The sequence below is a fragment of the Rattus norvegicus genome, chromosome X (assembly GCF_036323735.1).
Source record: "Rattus norvegicus strain BN/NHsdMcwi chromosome X, GRCr8, whole genome shotgun sequence".
Taxonomy (NCBI): Eukaryota; Metazoa; Chordata; class Mammalia; order Rodentia; family Muridae; genus Rattus; species Rattus norvegicus.
In genome coordinates this window covers 74,509,553-74,527,775 of record NC_086039.1, presented here as the reverse complement: position 1 = coordinate 74,527,775, position 18,223 = coordinate 74,509,553, and the positions used below count along the sequence as shown (strand labels likewise).

General features: G+C 40.1%; 1 long non-coding RNA gene and 1 other non-coding gene across 23 annotated transcripts in view; both read left to right on the top strand.

The window, feature by feature from the left end:
* Nucleotides 1-18,223, top strand: part of LOC103690870 (uncharacterized) — a 64,606-nt gene that overhangs the window by 6,702 nt on the left and 39,681 nt on the right. For 3 of the 22 annotated variants that reach the window (XR_010061270.1, XR_010061272.1, XR_005498466.2), the window contains one exon: nucleotides 291-18,223. This exon is cut by the window's right edge and continues 32,516 nt beyond it. The exons of 3 other annotated variants lie outside the window; for them this stretch is intronic. This is a non-coding gene — a long non-coding RNA (uncharacterized LOC103690870). The remainder of the gene's footprint in view (nucleotides 1-290) is intronic. 16 more of the 22 variants (XR_010061278.1, XR_010061279.1, XR_005498465.2 and 13 more) reach the window with 12 other exon arrangements.
* Mir325 (microRNA 325) lies at nucleotides 4,165-4,262 on the top strand. Its single transcript, NR_031772.1, has one exon. It is a non-coding gene; the product is annotated as a microRNA 325 (primary transcript).

The following is an 18,223-nucleotide window of genomic DNA, read 5'->3' as shown; positions in this document are numbered from 1 at the left end:
CACGATGGGTTTCCTAGAATATAGACATTCGGGAGACAGAGTAGAATAGTGGTTAACACTGGCGAGGAAGGAGGGAGGATTAGAATTCTGTGTAGTGGGTAAAACGTTTCAGTTTGGGAAGCTGAGGGAGCTCAGGGGATGAATAGTTCCAGGCAGTGGGAGTGTGGTAAATGCCACTGAACTGTATAATTTAAAAATGTTGAGTGGTAAACCTCATGTTCTATATAGTTTACTATGATTTAAAACATGAGGATTCCAGATACCCAGTCATCCCTGTTCTGATTCACCAGGTTCACAGTGAGGCACAGAATCAGTTTAGAAGCACTTCGGGGAATTTGGATACTGTTTGGTGGCCTGGCAAGATCAGCACCCTTACTATTTTAGTCCCTGCCAGTCATCAGCCTCTGGTTTTCCTGTTATCCTCTGCTCCCTGTTATGTAGCTACTAAGTGGCCTAAGAGCCAGCACCTTCACAAAGTAGCAAAGGTAAGGCCGTTCTTCCTTGTTTTTTGTTTTCTGGAAATTGCTTATGCATTTCAGACCCAGCTTACCTGTGTTTGAAGGAGCCTGCACCGGGAGCTGGAAGGACACAGTGCTCATTCTGGGGTCATACTGACTTGAGTTTGGTTCCTATCCAAATGATTTCACACTATCCATCACATGAAGTTTCAGGTCTATTATTAAAGAAAATATTTAGAATACTACAACACATATACACATATCCAGATATAGGTGAATACATTATTTCAGCTTTGGATGAACTAAATATATAAAATAAGGGAAGAGTTACATGTTTGCCTATTTAAAAATGTAAAACTCTATAAAAACATGAATGACATTAAACATAAGTGGTCAACTGGGCACTCAGATAATAATATAAGGTATATTCTGTCCTTGCATGATTTACATATTTGCAAAATTGCCATTTGGCACAATTGAGTGATAAACCCAAGATCAATTCTGGTATTTGTGTGGTTATATTTGGATAAATATAGTGACTGAACACCCACTGTGTAGGATTTTAGCAGAAGTCCAGTTATGACTTTTTGTTTTCAATCTTACATTGTAAATAAAGTTGTCTGCATAGTGTGTTAAGTGCCACAATCCTCATACTTTTTGATAAGTTCACTGTTCAAAACACTCCCCAACGTAGTACTGTTGAGTGCTTCTAAGTTTAAGAAGGCTGAGAGGTACCTTACAGATACTAATGAGTATCACATAAGCTTCAGTCATGTGTGATGGTGCTGCTGGCTATAATTTTGTTAATGAATCATATTTATACGATGGGTCAGTATTCACTAGAATAGTGTTTGCCATGATTTTTATCAAAGTTATCAATTGTGAATAACAAGAAGCATGATAACTATCAAAAATGCTGATTACACAAGCTACAATGTCAATTTATGAGGGAAACAATGTGAACTTCATCAAAAGCAAGCGAAAGTAGTACATAGGTTAAGTGACTGGACAGAGACAAACAAATCATGCATGTTAACATTATTGGAAAACTCTTTCATTTACTAACAATAAAAGAATTCAAGTTGGAGTAACAATGACAGGTCAGTGTTGTTGCCTATCATATTAGAAAAGATTTATGAACTGTGCTGGCCACAGTACAATGATCTTAATCACTTTTTTGTATACTACCAGTGGAGTAAATCAACATGACATCATAGGAAGTGGCTTAGTGGCCTCTAAAAAAACTTGTACAAATTTTAGTACATCATTGAAATTGAACTTCAAAGTATGTCTTCTGAGAAGTAAATGTTCAGCTCTACATATCTTTAGTATAATGTTACTTGTAAGAACAAAGGTAGAAAAAATTACAGGGAGTCTTTTAAGAGGGAGAACAGATGTACTGTGCATAGAAACAGGACATAAATGAGCCTTACAAAATCCTTAAATTATTCTCAAAGAACAGTTGATAACATGAAAAACATTTTATCTTCGTTGAAATAAAGCAGATGACATATAAGTTAAAAATTAAGTTACACTTTTATCATAATACACTGAAGTAGGTCAAGTTGAAAATAAATCAGTTTCGGGGTGAAACTCATTTTAAGTATAATCCAGTACATACAAGTTGAGGGAACCTTCTAACCTGCTCCTCAGTAGCCATCCATCTCATGTAGTTGGGCATGCTTTAGGAGATGGGATAATGAGTTGGCATGAGCAATGGAGTCTTACTGTATTGATCAGACAAGGAAGAACAGACTCACCTTTGGCCATGCACAGAAAGGAAAAATTTCATTGAGACTTCTATGAAATTAGATGAACTGTCTCAGTTCTTAGAAGGCAAGAAGAAGAAGAAGAAGAAGAAGAAGAAGAAGAAGAAGAAGAAGAAGAAGAAGAAGAAGAAGAAGAAGAAGAAGAAGAAGAAGAAGGCGTCAACAACAATGATGATGACTATGACTTTGCAGCTGAGTCTTAAAGGATATGTAGAATCTTAGGGTTGAAATACAGGGTAAGTATTGACCTTTTCAGCTTCAACAGTGATACCACTCTAGACTCTGAAGTCAATGACTTTAAGAGGCATTGAAAGTGGTTCTCTTTTGGGATGTATATACCTAGAAGTTTCTAGTACTTTCATCTAGGGTTCAGGTAAGTTGCCATAATCTAATGCTCTGACCCTAATTTTAATAGATAAAAGACATAAATATTTCATGAATTGTACACCATCTGATGAGTCACACATATATGTAATATGGAGAATGAGTGAAGGGGGGAAGAGATATCAGAGACAGGATGAGAAAGAAACAAATATTTGTTAAGTACTAGTGAGCTCTAATAGTACATAGGCCATTTTAATTTTACCTAATATGCTTGAGGCCATTATGTAGGCATTCATTCCAAATTCCAGTGTTGCCCTTAAAAATCAATGAGGACAGGAAAGATAGAGCTAGAGTGACAAATGGACAATGGAAGTGATTAGAGGTAGTTGTAGGTAGAAGTGTTTTTCAAACTAGCTACAGTGAAGGTACAGAGATTATTAATTGGCCTAACTCTAATGTAAACATAGATAAGGGGAAATTAATTCATAGAGCTGTACAAGGGTATATGAAACAAGCTATGACCACACCCCACAAACTGAAGACCATGGTACCAGTAAGAGGTGATCAGGAGTTGCAACGTGTCTCCCCTGGAGGATGGGATCAGCTACTGAGAGTGGTTGAGACTGAAGTAGGGTATATTGGATGAAAGAGACTATTCCTTACTTTGTTAACACTTCTATACATATCAGCTCACTCTGCATATGGTGTTTTGGACCATACTAAGTCAGTGACTAGAATACAGGTGTGTCAATATTTATAAATGTATCTAACATCTCTTGAAGGACACAGAAGAAACATAGTGATCATTCTCTGACAAGAGAACCTGGTAGAAGTGGGAAGAACACGTAGTCAATTTTGTACCTCTTGCTTTTGTATTATACACTACTGCCTGCTTCCAACAAGAAAACTACACACACACACACACACACACACACACACACCTTCATTTTTATCCAGAACTATAATCACAACGAGTTCCCTTTCTTGTCCATGAACAACCTCCCCACTGACAATTTAAAACCATATTCTATCCTTACTGGCCACTTGGCATAGGATCTAATTGGCAGGATGGAATTAGCAAAAGTAGCCTCCATGTGGGAAAGGGAAGCATACTCTGTGAAGCGGGATCCTGAAGTCAACAGTACTGCTAGTATTACTATTTCTTCAGACTGTTAAGTAGACAGGCAAGAGACCTTCTTCACTGGTTTGAATGTGGAAGATAAAAACCAAGAAACAAAGATTTGTTGAGAGAAGCTGAAGAAATGGTCAGGGAGAGGTCATGCAGCAACTTACTGAAATCTAGCTGTGTTAAGATAGGTTTGCAAGTGTTAAGATAGGGCTGTTCAGAAAGCCTTCTGTCAGCTATCAGATCCCATATCAAACATACACATGACCATTTATATGAGCAAATCTTCAAATTAGTCTTTTGGATTCTGCTGGGTTTTATCAGGCTTATTCAACAAAATTCAAGTGCCTGTTGTAAGGAGGGTCCAGAACAGAGCAGTAGTTGTGGGCATTCACAAAGAGAGAAGGTTTCTGCGAAAACCAATGGTTCCTGAATGAGGGTTTTGTGATGGATTAGGGGCCAAGTGTTGTGGATTCTAACAGAGCCGATATAGTGCTTGGTTCCTAGTAGGTGCTCAGTAAGTGTTTGTGACATAATTCGTTTATTGAGCACCTCCTATCAATCAAGCACTGTGCTAGGCTCTGGGGCCACATAGCTAAGTTAGACAAGATGTTCCCTTTTGAGGTCCTTATTTCTAGTAGTGGCTATAATAGAATGATTAGTTATAACAACAGTGCTGAGAGGGATAAGAGGATATGCCCAGGAAACAGAAGCAAGTTGCACTGTGGGAAGAAGCTGCGAATATACACCATTTATTCCAAAACCTTAGGAAGGAAAGGAGAGAAGGTGACAGCAAATAGAGAGGTAAGGGTGAGAAGTTTTACCTTGAGAATGAGAGGCTTGAGCATAATGTTCCCATTAGAGAGGGCAGGATGAAGATTCAAGAGTTAAGGCAGTGAGCAAGGGAAAGTCAGGTAGGTCTGAGGCTATAGAGGGGGTGAGAGTGGAACCTGGCTAGGATCTCCACACGAAGTCTTCTGAAGCACGAGAGTGTGGACTTGCAGGTGGTACCAGGAGATGATGGAGAAAGTTAAGAGTATGCAAAGGGCAGTGATTGCAACGATAAATTGCAGGTCCTAGGGCAGTTTGAGAAGGTGATTAAGATGCAAATGATGGAAACAAGGAAAAGGCCTTATTGGCGCAGAAGCAGCCAGAGTATACAAGTAGAGGACGACACAGGTGTCGTGGTCTGGAATGACAAAAAGATTCTGGGTGTGACCAAGGATGTGAATAAATGGTGTAGGCATAGCAAGAGGTTATGGTAGTTGAACCAAGAAGTTAGGGCTTTCTGATTATTTCCCATGGATGTTTAAATCCATGTGATCATACAAAGGCTTGTACCAGGAGTCCAAGATCAATTTTGGGGGTTAATGTTTGGAAGAAAGTAAGCAGATACCAGTGATGACAGCATTTGTTTGTTGGAGAATGTAAATACCCTAGCTATTCATTACCTGAAACAGGAGGTGAGCGTCTGTCATCTTGGCTTCCCTCCTCATGGAATTCTTACTGAAATGAGATAGAACACTCCAGCTACAATGGGAATCAACCAGTGTCTGTGGAGTACAGCCTGTCCCAGCAGTCCTAGATGCCTAAAGGACTAGCTATCAGGATAAGGCCTGTGTTACTGTGCTAGTCAGTAGCATGCAACTCTGCAGAAGCACTGAGAGGCTCAGGAATGAAGAAAAACGGAATCACACAAAGGAATGGATGTAGTATTTTCTAGGTTAATTCCTAGAGAGTGTGGTGCATGCTGATCTTTCAATGTTTTTCCTTGGTCTATGCAAGAATAGTGGTGATAATGACACATGAAACTGTTTGTTTGGCCAATGACGTGAGAGGAATGACAGGCAGGGAGGGAAAGACTTTCTGTGACCAGAAGAGTTTTTGAGGTACAATTTTGATTCACAATTGGTGGGGGTGGTGTTTTTTGACAAAGAGTAGTGGCAGACATTCTGATCTTTCGCGAAACGTGTGAGGAAAAACTGCAGAAAACATGGAGGAGCTTCGAGAAACACTTAAGATGTTTTCTTTCACAGTAACAGCATCTGGAGCCACAACAAACAATAGCTATAGTGATGACGGTAGCTAATATACACATAATCTGATCCCATGGAAGTGCTCTGTTAAGCATGGTTATTTGCATGAATTCTTTCAGTACTTAACAACAGCTTTTTAAGGTCTAAGTATCTATATTTAATCCATTTACTGTTGTGTAATAAAATACATGAAACAGGATACTTTAAAAGTCAAAGACTACTTTAGCTTAAGGCCCCTTGACTTTGCAACCAGGGTCCCAAGGCTGTATTAGAATCATATGACAAGGGGCAAAGAGCATGTGTAGGAGACTATAGCTTCCCTCATTCCTTAATCTACCAGAATTCAACTATGAGAGCCCCACCATAATGGCCTTATTTAAACTTAGTCACCTCTCATAGGCCCTGTGTCTAAACAGCATCGTTGAATTAACTTTGTATCTTCTTAATACATTACAGGGGGAAGAAATGTCAACATATAAAGTTGCAAGGCACCCTCAGACCATATTCAAATTATTGTGGTGCTAGTATTACAATAATTGCTGGTGCTCACTGGTAAAATGCTCAGCTAGCATGTGCAAAGTCATAGGCTCAATCTTTAGTAGCATTAAGTAAACACTTTAGTACTAAGAAAGAGTGTATTAAGTACAAAGCAAGAGTGTATTAGAATTCAAATCCTTGTAACCCATTCTGATGAAGATATGGGTATGAAGAGTGTCAAATATCTATTGTTGGCCTATGTAGACTATAAACTGTAGATTGTATACTTTTAAAAAAAGCTCTTGCTGCATTCTTCCTGGGATTTGGTTCCTGTGTATACAAAATAGACTGGTGCCTGCCTGGATTTTTTGTGATTATGACATGCTGTGAAAATTACATGTTGCTGTGAAAGAAATCTGACAGGGGTCAGAAGCCTTCAAAAGGGCATATGATTAGCTAGAGCATACTTGCAAAATTGATTGTCTTTGGAAGACGAGACAAGGAGCCTATAAAATGTTTCCCTGGGCTGAAATGAAACCAGGGCTTCAGCATTCCAGATAAGCTATCTGCCATTACAATATAAACAGCTTGTTTATCATTTTGTTGAAACCAGGTAGCTCATTATTAACTTGACCATCACTGGTAGTTTAAAAAGGTCTTGAACTGATGATCCTCCAGCCTTAGTCTCACTGGTAGCTGGACTTACAGGCCAGGATTGGCTGGGTGGGTATTTATTTTAAAAGAAATATCCTATTTCAATTACATCCTATAAGTATTTATATTAATTCATTTACTATGAACTGAGAAAATGATATATATGTATGGCCATTCAAAAGAGTTATTTCTTCCTTTGTGGTTCATTGAATTTCATTTTTAATATTGGAACTCAGCAAAACTGTTGCATGTTCTGGTATAACATTTCCTGTACCCCTTTATCTTTCCCATTGCCATTCTGCCTCTCTCCTTTGAGGTCACATGTGAAGTCCCCTAATTTTTTAAGCTATCCTGCTTCAACCTTTCTATATAGCTCACAGCCTTTTTCTACTATGAATTCAAAGTCTCTCAGTCATTTGTAATTGCTAGTCTTTGGGAATTGTTTATTATAGTTAAGCTTGAAGATTAATTAACACATCTCTATGGCCTCTTCCTGCACTGTGAGGCATTGGTTCTCTTAAAGCAAGGACTTTACATTCCCAAGGTCAAGTTTTCCTCAGTTAGTTCTACTTCTCTACATCAGTATTTATGGTGTCTTTGATTGTTTTTCTAGGTTCAGCCTAGGGAGTTCCCAATGTTTAAATTAACAGCAACAGTGATCTATATAGTCTCAAAAGGGCTGATGCTTGCATGGTGGCCTTCTGAGCATCTGCCATATCCATCTGCTCTTGTAACCGTCTCTTCTTCCTCCTTCCCATGCTGTATACAAGGAATGAACCATAAAAGCAGAAACTCCGTCATTCTTCTGAACCATTTTTTATGTGTCCTCCACTTCAATATTACGTTGCCTGTTTGAGCTTTACTTTGCATAGTAGACTTGCTCAGTCTGGTCACTGTGGATGAGAACCACATTGTTTAAAAGCCCTTCAATATGTGAACTGTTGAAAATCGTGCAGCAGTGGGTTCTGCTGGCTCTGGGATGAGGGCTTCACCTCATGTATTTGTACTGCCCTTATACTAGTTACTGCTGACCTCAGAATCAGGTTGAGAATTCAAAGAAAATCAAACCCTTATGTGTTGCCCTAAGGCAAAACTGTACCTCTTACTACCTTAAGTGCCCGATTTCCATTAACCACATTTTTTCCCCTGGTGAAAATTAATACCACATTGAAGGAAGATAAAGTCACATGGTCTTTAGCGCAGTGCCAGTACATGATTGTGGATGATGTATAAAGGCAAGCAAAAGATAGGAACATATCTATGTGACAACATAGAGTCAATCTACACTACTAACATATCCAAAACTGGATAGGACACACCATCTTATAGAATTATCCCTGGCTTCTTTTCTAAACACACGGCACCACAATGAAACAGAGCAGAAAAAGAAGGGTTCTGGTAGGAGCTAGAATGATTTTCTTGCCTTTCTTCAGCTCTAAAAGTAATCTAGCTTTGCCCTAGCTCAATGTCTGCTCACCTCCTTATGTCAGTCTTAATTAACAGCAACAACAAAAGTCCTCAGAGGACTGAGCTCACCATCAGAAAAGGATCATAGAAGTCATCTAATTCACACATACCTCAAGGCCTGCCAAGCTCCTGTGTGGGGTTACACCTAAAACAAACTCTATACAGGGCTTGTCAGGAAAAGCTGTCCAGTTGTTTTTTCCCACTCAGGGAACCTGGAGTGCAAAAGAGCAAAGCAATCAGCAGCTCAGCTTTACTGGCCTTCCGGCCACATGCATATATATTTCTCATAAAGCCTTCTTCCCCAATTCCTAGGCTCCAACTCACTTCTTATCCTTGGTTCCTCCCTGAGTGTGGGACACACACACACACACACACACACACACACACACACACACACACACGCATGCACCCACACACTCACATGTTCTTAATGCAGAGCTAAGAACATCTACAAAAGGACCATGTAGGACACAGCTCCTTTACACATAGCTGGCTACGGTGATTTTAATGTGGATGCTTATATTCAAGAAAAGTATTAAATATGCAAGTATCACTTTAATATTCCGGGCAAATTTCATTTTAATGACTATGACTACAAATGGGTCAGAGTTACTGAAGAAAGTAGACACTCTTAGAACTTATAGTACAGGGCCTGTTGGTCATTCTGGGAGGGGATATAGCTTTCAAGAGTGGTGTGAAGTTTAGTAGATGATAATAATTCCTGTCTTCAAAGTGCACCCCCACAAATGGCTAAGAGACAAAGTATTTTTAAAGGAAACAATATAAAGAACTTTTAAAAAGAAAAACAAATCTACCGAAAAATCTAAAAACAACTCTTCACCTGCCTGCAAACTCCCTAAGAAGCAAAAACAAAAACAAAACAAAACACTAACAAACAACAACAAAACACACACACCCACACCCACACACACCTTAGAGCAGTTAAAACCCAAGGTGGTGGTGAGGCACAGCAAAGAAAAATTAAACCAAACCCTGTTTTCTTTTTTACAAAGATGATAGAAGAAGAAAAATAAACACAACCTCCATAAAACAACAAAGCAAAACCCACCAAAACCAGAGTAATAGGACATAAAGTAAAAGGAAATCTAATAAATAGAGAAAGGGAAAAAATTCTCAGCAATGACAATAAAAAATTCTAAACATTGAGAGAATAAAGAGAAATAAATTATAAAAGGAATTAAGAGAAGGAAAACTCTTATGTATAATAGAAAAGGAATGAGGCAGGGAGACTCAGCATGTTAAAAAAACAAAACAAAACAACAAAAACCTTTGGGAGAGATAGGAAGGATTTGCTTTTGTTAGGCTTGTGGAGTGGGAGGTAAATAGCCAGAAAACATGGCTGTCCACAGTGCCCTTTGGGAGCTGTTGGAAGGCATGAAAGGGCATGTTATTGTAACATAGGCAGACAGGCGTTTAAGTGGCTCATTACCACCATATTAACTTTCACATGTGAGTCTGAGAAGCCCCGGAGACCTGCTTTATTTCACCAGGGTCTGAGAGATACCATTTGTTGATGGGCCAGATCTATGATCTGTATTGGGCCCCTGCCTGCCCAGAGAGAGATATAAGTTCAACTTTTTTTTTTCAAAAGCTATTTTGAAAATAATGCAGGTTCTGTCTGGACCACATCTGGGTGACTACTAGGTCTTCCCTCAAAGCACTTTGAGTCAGGGTTCTGGAACTTGCCAGCCATCGAATTCGCCAGGAGCCAGAAGCCATCTTTGTATTCACTTAAAAATGTGATTTTTTCCCCACATAAATAGGTGTGTGTGTGTGTGTGTGTGTGTGTGTGTGTGTGTGTGTGTGAGTGATCATAAACAGCCAGAATCCCAATGAGAAACAACTCTAGACAATCACAGTTCCAAATAGGAATCTCAAAGGCATTCAGCTTCGGATTTGGAATGCTGTGTTTATTTTGTCAGTATTATTTATTCTGTCTTTGAAATACTTCTTGCTTAAAAATAATAGTTAAATCCTTTTCCGCGATCACATTGACTTTTAATTGAGTAGTACAGGGTGGTGTCTAGGAGGAAGCATATTCCTAACATATCCTTTAGTTGAGTCATCCCAACAAGGATCAGGAAAATTTGATGACAATGATTGCAGTGGATGTGCATTCTGACATGCAGGTTTCCTGCTCTGGCCTTTATCTGGCTGGAAGTGAAAGCAACAAGACAGCTGTGGTGATGGGACACTGGGGGAACAAATTTCCCACAGGTCACATCAGTGGGTGGTCAGAAAGCAGACATCTTTTACACTACCACCACAACCCCCCCACCCCCAACTGCAGCAAGTTTGTAATTTTTCTGTGTCCTGAAGCCTGGTGCTTCTTGGCTCTGGTATGCAGAGTGGTGCTTCTGAGCATTCGGAGAGAGGAGAGCAGGAGTGTTGCTAGCACATGTTGCAGTGCCATCCAGTTGATGGATCATACTACAAAGCTAAGTTAACATACGTGGGATAGGCATGGAGACTAGAGGAAGGACTAAGATCTAAAGTGAAGCCCAACCTGGAGGAACCATGTAATTTCAGGCAAGTCCCATAACCTCTCTAAACTTCTAGACAAGGAACATACCACATGGAAAATGAGTATCATGACTTTTCCCTCATGAGGAAAATGTAAAAACAGCTCCGAATCCAAAACATAACTATACAGTAGCAGAGATATTGGCCATTAAAGCGGGATGTAATGGTAGTTTGAAGTTGTCATCACACAACAACAGAAAACAAAACCAAACAGGCTGAGAGACTGAGCCCAAGGCAACTTGGTTCTCCACAGTCTTCTAAACACTCCTTCTCTCCCCTAGCTCGCTCTCCACAAACCCTATTTCAAATGCACTGTTCCTTGCCTAACACTCTGGTGGCACTTTCAATGGAATCCAAACTTAGGCTCAAATGAGAACTTGAATAGACTGGTGCTATGCAGCAGGGGACTGGACTAGATTATTGTTTTTACATGCCAAATATTTGTCCCCAAATACTGATGTGTCATGTAGAGCTTCTAATTTATTAGTTCTGCTGGTTATATTATAAAGCATAGAAGACATTCTAAAACAATGGTTACTTTCTGGGGTCATCATTTGCTGAAAGAAAAGGTATTTGACATTAAAAAAGTAGAGATGATAGAATATCGGGATTAGAAGTTTTAAGTTTATGAAATAATCTGTACAGTCCTGCCTCTCGTTTTCTTTTGGAACAGTGGAATGTTCAACACGAATAGCTGGCAGCTGGGTGCCAGTCTTTTCTCTGGGGCAAATAGTAACACTCAGCTGTGCTACTTTCCCATTTGGGGCCTCGTTTTGCCCATCTCTACAACAGGGGTGATTAAACCTAATGAAATACAAAGTGCTATCCAGATTCTAGAGCTTCTCTCTAGTCCTCAGAGTCTTGAATTCTTGCTAGAAACGAAACCTCACTTCCAATTACCTAACCCTGAACCAGGTAGTGGGCACTTCCCATTCCTGGCATACATGAAGGAAAGCCTTTGCCAGCAGCCATGATGCAAAGCACCAGGCCCTTTGATGTCCTTCACAGTTTGGGAGGGGTTGCTTCTGTGCCTCCACAGTGCTGCTTCTCGAACTTTCCCCGTGAACTCTTTTAGACTGTTTTGCTTCATACTCACCCCCAAGTTGTATAATTGCAAAGCCTCTTGGACTGCCTGTGCTCTTTGTGTCTGTTTGGGCTTGGTTGCTATAGAGAGATTTTTACCTCTGGTCTCTTTCCTCTCTCCCTTTTGTCTTCCCCAATATGTACTTTCCATGAATTCCTCCCTATTGCTTTTTTCTCTTGAGACAGAAAGCATGAGCTCAACTGTTGGCATGGTCCATAAATGGCATTGTCTGAATTCTTGGCAAAATCCCAATTGGGAAATATTGGGCTGTAGTTGGTTCTAGGTAGTTGGAGGAAATATAAAATTAATTAGTAACATAATTTAGGGCTTTACCTGCCTTGTAAAAGTGCACTAGTGTTTGTCCTAGAAAGCACTTTCTGGCTCTAATCCTTCTCCACTGTTCTCAGAAGACTTGGAGTTTAAATGAGACATTTTGAGCTGAGTGGTCATTTTACTGGCAACCCCAGCCTCACTAGTCCTGGGCAAGAAACACAAAAGAGAATGTGGTACTTGAAGGCTACTGTCTTGGAGTTTGAGGCTAGCTCAGTCTGCACTTGTCTTCATTTGTCAGTCCTGCTTCCTTGCCTGCTCCCTGCCTCCAGTGTCTCATTTCAGATTGTTTCCTTGGCATCTTATTGTGTGACATCTAAAGAATGAACCACAGAGAAAACAATAACCAATAAATACATAAGTAAATAAGTAAATAAATAAATAATAAGAACCCCTAAACAACTGTGACACTCAAGAGACAGCTCAAGTTACAATGGTTTCATTATTATTATTATTATCATCATCATCGTCGTCGTCATCATCATCATCAAATTTACTTAAAAATAAGCCAAAGTGATACAATTCCAAAATTCAATTTGGATTCAGTTCCTGTAGTTGTTCACTGTTATGGGTGATACGCTGTTTTGTCTCTGGGAAGGCCCTAGCTGAGGCAATTTCCCTGTGAACCACAGCCTGCCCAGCCCCCTGCCTGCCTTCCAGTCCTAGTCCTCTTCATTGCCCTAGAGCTGGGCCTTCGAAGCCCAGGGTAGTGGAAGCATGGCACAGTACACTTCTGGGTTCTTCCAGCTGTACTCTCACTGGGGAAAATCAACTTTGAAGTAAAGCTGGGGGCCTGCCAGGAAACTGAAAAGGGGTTATTAAAAATGGCCTTTTTCAAACCACCAGTGATGTTTTGCTAGCAGAGGGTAACAGGTTACTTGGAATCTGAACTGCTTTGGGTTTTGGATTAAATTGCAAAGTTGGCTGAGATTTCAGACCCCCAGGGTCTTGAGGGCTGAAGACACAATTGAAAGCATATTAGATGCTGGCTGCATCTATACAATACCAACCAATGAGTTAAAAAGGGAGAATTCACGAAAATCTGTTTATTTGGTGTCATGAACACAAAAACATAAGCTGGAGTTTAGCCTTGTTCTTTTTAATTTAGTTTTATTTTAATAAATCCAGACTAGAATATTTTGAAAATGGAAATAGCATGCATTTCTACCAAGCATTATACTGCTTTGAATTTCACTATATTCACTCTCACAGCCCTCCCTCAACTTTAGGTAAGGACCATTCTATCTTAAGGATCAAAGAAAAGGGCCATGTGGGATTCTTTCCAATGTTTTAGTCTCCTAGCTCTCCCTTGCCCTGCCCCAATGCACCTGCAATTGTAGAATTAGCCTTTTAACCTTTTGTTTATTGAGATCTTGAGAAGACTTTGGTTTCCAAGAGTCCCTGTTCCAATATTTATGCTTGCACTGGTTTTTCTCACCATCTCCTCTAGCTCATAGTTGAAATCCCTGGTAGTCCTAAGCCATGTTCTCCAAGGTATTCTCACTCACCCGGGAAGGTTTGCTTGGTAAAATTCTTAAGGAAAAACCTACTACAAACTGTATTAATGTTTAAATGGAATCGCTGGCCAGAAAAACCCAGTGTTTTGAGTTATTCTTGATTTGAACATAGCCACCTGGATTTCTATAATGGATTTAGTGTTCCATGGCCTGCTTGTGCTTCTCATGACTTGGAGGCCCCCAAGAAACATGTCCAGAGGGACCTGTGGCCAAGCGCTGTCAATGTTGCTAGGGTTTGGGGATAGACAGTAACCTATGTGTTTTCACAACTCAGGACCCCAGAAGTGACTTGAACTGCCTGATTGAAGGAGGTCCCTAGCAGTGACCTCATGTTTCCATGATGGGAGGACCAAGGTTGCAATCCAGGTTTGGCTAAGGCATACTGCAATCCACTGGAGAACAGGGATAAGGGCTTTGCTCTGCACAGTCTGTTTTAGTCTGTAGTTGGGAAGCAAGCAGTGATGATGCGTGTCAGTCTGTGGTCAGTTGTACTCCCAAGGAACTTTATACATTCTTCCCCCCAGGGTCCATTTGCTAGGAGCAAAGGTAACACACAAAAGCAACAAGTGCACAGAGGGTGCCAACTCAGGGTTAGCACTTCCCACACCATCCTAGTCCAGTTAGAGCATCTTAGGCTCTGCCCTGGCCCTCCTAGTTGTCCCTTCCTATGGAATATCTGAGGTGAAGGTTTGTCCTTCATTCTCCAAAAGCAATTGACAGAGGGAAGGTGAGGGAAATTTTCTGCTGCCATGGAAGGCCAGTGCTGGCCAGAGGCCAACTTTCCTGAGTTTCTCCCAGGCGGATTCCACAATAGATGGGGGTAGGAGGAGGCACAATTGGCCCAGACTGTTTTTATTTGGTCTGCAGTGTGGGAGATCAGACGTTCTGAAGAGAATTGAAAACACTTCTTTCTTTGGATTCCTGGGGCTGTGTAGGGGGAGCTTGGGCCCCACTTGGCACAGAGTTGATTACAACATTAAAAAAAAAAAAAAAAAAACCTCCAATATTGTTGCCCAAGGCTGAATGGAAAGTTTTCCTTCTAGTCAGAGCTGACTCCTAAACCCCACACCTTCTTAAGCCTTTGATTAGCAGACACCTGCCACCAAGGAGACTAGAAAATAATAAAGATGCTAGGGGCTGCTCACAAAGTCGCTCAGGTTGGATCAGCACTTAGGGAGGCTGGATGGCGGAACAATGCTCTGCCACGTCTGCTAGACCCCAAAGAATCTGAGGCTCAGAACTCGTATTCCAAATTAACGAACAAAACAAGATGAAAAAGACAGCTCTCTTTGACTCTGCTGAGGTTTTTTTTTTTTTAATTTCTTATTCATTTATATGTACTGAAGTTATTAAAAACATGATTTCATTAAATGGTGTTGTGTCCAAACCTTAACCTTAGTTGATGGCTCCTTCTGAGGCAGGAATGCCAACCACCTCCCATTTTATCAGTGCTTTTTATTCAGAATGTTTTAAGAAAAGAGGAATAGATACAGGAAGATTGCTATATACTGATGACCACTTTGGGGGGGTTGTTGTTGACAAGATTGTGTTGGAAGAAACTTGTGGTTGATACAAAGGGAAAAAATAACAAGGACTCACAAACAAGAACTCTGCACTTGTTAGATCCCTCAAATCAACTGGTAAACAAACGATCTCTGGAGCTAAAGCACTTTTCATCAGTGCAAAGAATTCTGTGAAAATATTAATGATTACATATTTATAACCCCATGGACTTTCAAAACATAGTTTGGATCACTAAGCATACGGATTTTGATCCAATGGGAGGTCATTGTAAAATGGCTCCTTCTGCAACTGGCCCTGATGAGCTATTTACCCAGAGCAAAGCACATTGGCCCAGTTGTCTTGGTGATAGACGGCTTGGCAACAAGAGCTGTCTGCACAGCTCTGAGGTGGAGTTGAACTGTCTGTAATGTCTCCGTTCAAGTTTGGCTAATTGAAATCAGGAAGAAAAATTAATGTAGAAAGAAGGTGAAAAAAACTACACCTCCAGTTGGGTTTTGCATGCCTGTTAATGTGCTAGTTGGGTTTTTAAAAATGGTTTAGGGAATTCTGTTCTGTTATTTTTACTGTGTTATTGTTATACACGAGATGGCACATTAGCTTCCAAGACAGGGCTAGCAGTTGTGGCAACATGCCAGTTTCCCAAGGACCCCACGTCAAGTTAAGTTAAACCACTATCCACATGCCATCAGCAGAACGTCTGAGGCAAAGAACAAGAGTAAGTCCGGAACCTGTTTCTAGAAGGTCACACTGCTAATGCCCTGCTAAGAATGTTGTATGCATAGACAAGAAAGGAAGCAATGTGTTCAGAAGCAAAAGAAATGAAGACAGGAGCCCTTAACTAAATCAAGCCTATGAACCTTCAGAATTACATGCATAAAGTTGTGTGTATTCATATTCATTTTTTTTAGTCCTTGGCTTTGATTATATTCTCTAAGGAGGTAACCTACTTCTATAGGTATTCATGTTCACAGGCTTATCCCTGTTTAGTTTTCCTGGTAGGCAGTAATTGGGAGACAAGGGAATGGGTAGAAACTTAGATCCACTATCTAGAATGCTATGTAGTTCAAGATAACTGGATGTGGAGATATACTACTTCAGATCAGATGAAAAGAAACATTTTCCTTCCTCTTACCTATCATAGTATGTAACAGAATAAAGTTTAGACAAATGTAAAAACATAATACGGGTTTAATATTTTACCTTTATTGAATTCTTTCTTATTATTTCATCTTTCACTTCCGTGAGGTATTGAAATGTTTCCTCATGTCTCCATTTTATAGAGTTGGTGCATCTTTAAGTAGTTGTTGGTCATAACGGCACCTCATTTGACGACACAGTTTTCCTTACTCTGGTAAGACTCTCAGTTTCTTTTCTTCTGGACCCTCATCATTTCCAGCTCAGTACTGGAGGCAGGGATTATGACTCAGTGACAGAGCTGTTGTCTAGCATGGGCAAGGCTCTGTGCTCCGTGACCAGTACTGAAAAAAATCCAAAGCTGGACATTTGATCTATTATTATCAAAAAACCAACAAGGAACTCAAATTGTTTTGAAACTATTGCTATGTGGCATAACTGCTCTACCTAACTGCAGTACCAGTTAGAGGAGGAGTTTACTTTTTCCTTTGTTACCTTTTTTGACTGTTGTTTTATTGTTTGGAGTATATATGGTTGCTTGTACATGTGTGCTTATGTATGTGGGCACACATGTGCATGTGAGAGTGAGAAAGCTAGAATTCAATATTGAACTTCTTCAATCATTTATATTTTCTGGTGTATAGAGTTTATCTTGTATATAGGGTATGTGTGTATGTATGTGTGTGTGTTTGTGTGTGTGTTATATGATGTATATGATATGTATGTATGAATGCATGTATACATGTTTGTGAATGTGGCTGTGCATGAACCTCACCACATATGTGGAGGTCAGAGTATAACTTGTATGCCATATCTACCTTCTGCTTTGAGATAGAATCTCTCATTCCTTATTGTGTATGTCTACCGTGAACATTGAAGGATTCCCATTTCTCCACCTCTTCCTTTTGATAAAAGTGCTGTGATTATAGATGATCCCACATGTATATAATATATAATGCGTGTACATCTATATATACACACACAATTATGTAGGCTTTGAGAATTTGAACTCAGGTCCTCATGCTTGTGTGGCAAGCTCATCATACACAGAGCTATCTCCCCAGCCCTCTGCCTTACTTTCTGAGGTAATATCTCTCACTGAACCTAGAGCTCACCAGCTAGAAGCTCCAGTGATCTGCTTATTTCTACTTAATCAGAAATGGGATAGCAGGTGCACTGCCATGCCCGGCTCTTTTTTCTTTTAATTGATGTTTGAGATGTGGACTTGGGTCCTCATGCTTGTATGACAAGCACTTTACTGAGCCATCTCTCTAACTCCACTCCTGGTTTTAAAAATATCAACCATTATTACCTTCACAGTTAGAAAAAATGAAAGTATCAGCCAGGCTGATTTGCCCATCTCCTTTCTTCACTTTCTCTACCTCTCTGCTGCAGACCAAACCTAGAGTCTTGCCAATGCAAGCACTGTACCACCGAGGGACATGTGTCTGCAACTTGCCTTCTAGGTTGTGTCGATCATACGTTTGAACGGCCCCAGTTAGAGGAATGTTATAACATCATGCATGAAATTGCATTGAGGAATCCGATTGAAGAATTCCTGCAAACTCGGAGACTAAGGACAAGAGAACACAATGTTGCTCAAGCATCATTTCTCTTTGGAGTCATTTTACATATATATATATATATATATGCATATATGTGTGTGTGTGTGTAAAATCTAAAGGTCTACATAAACTCTCAGAGAATGGGAATGTGATTTTATGATTTATTGAGTAAAATTTTTGAACTTTAGAGATGAGTAAAGGAGGCCAGGCCGCC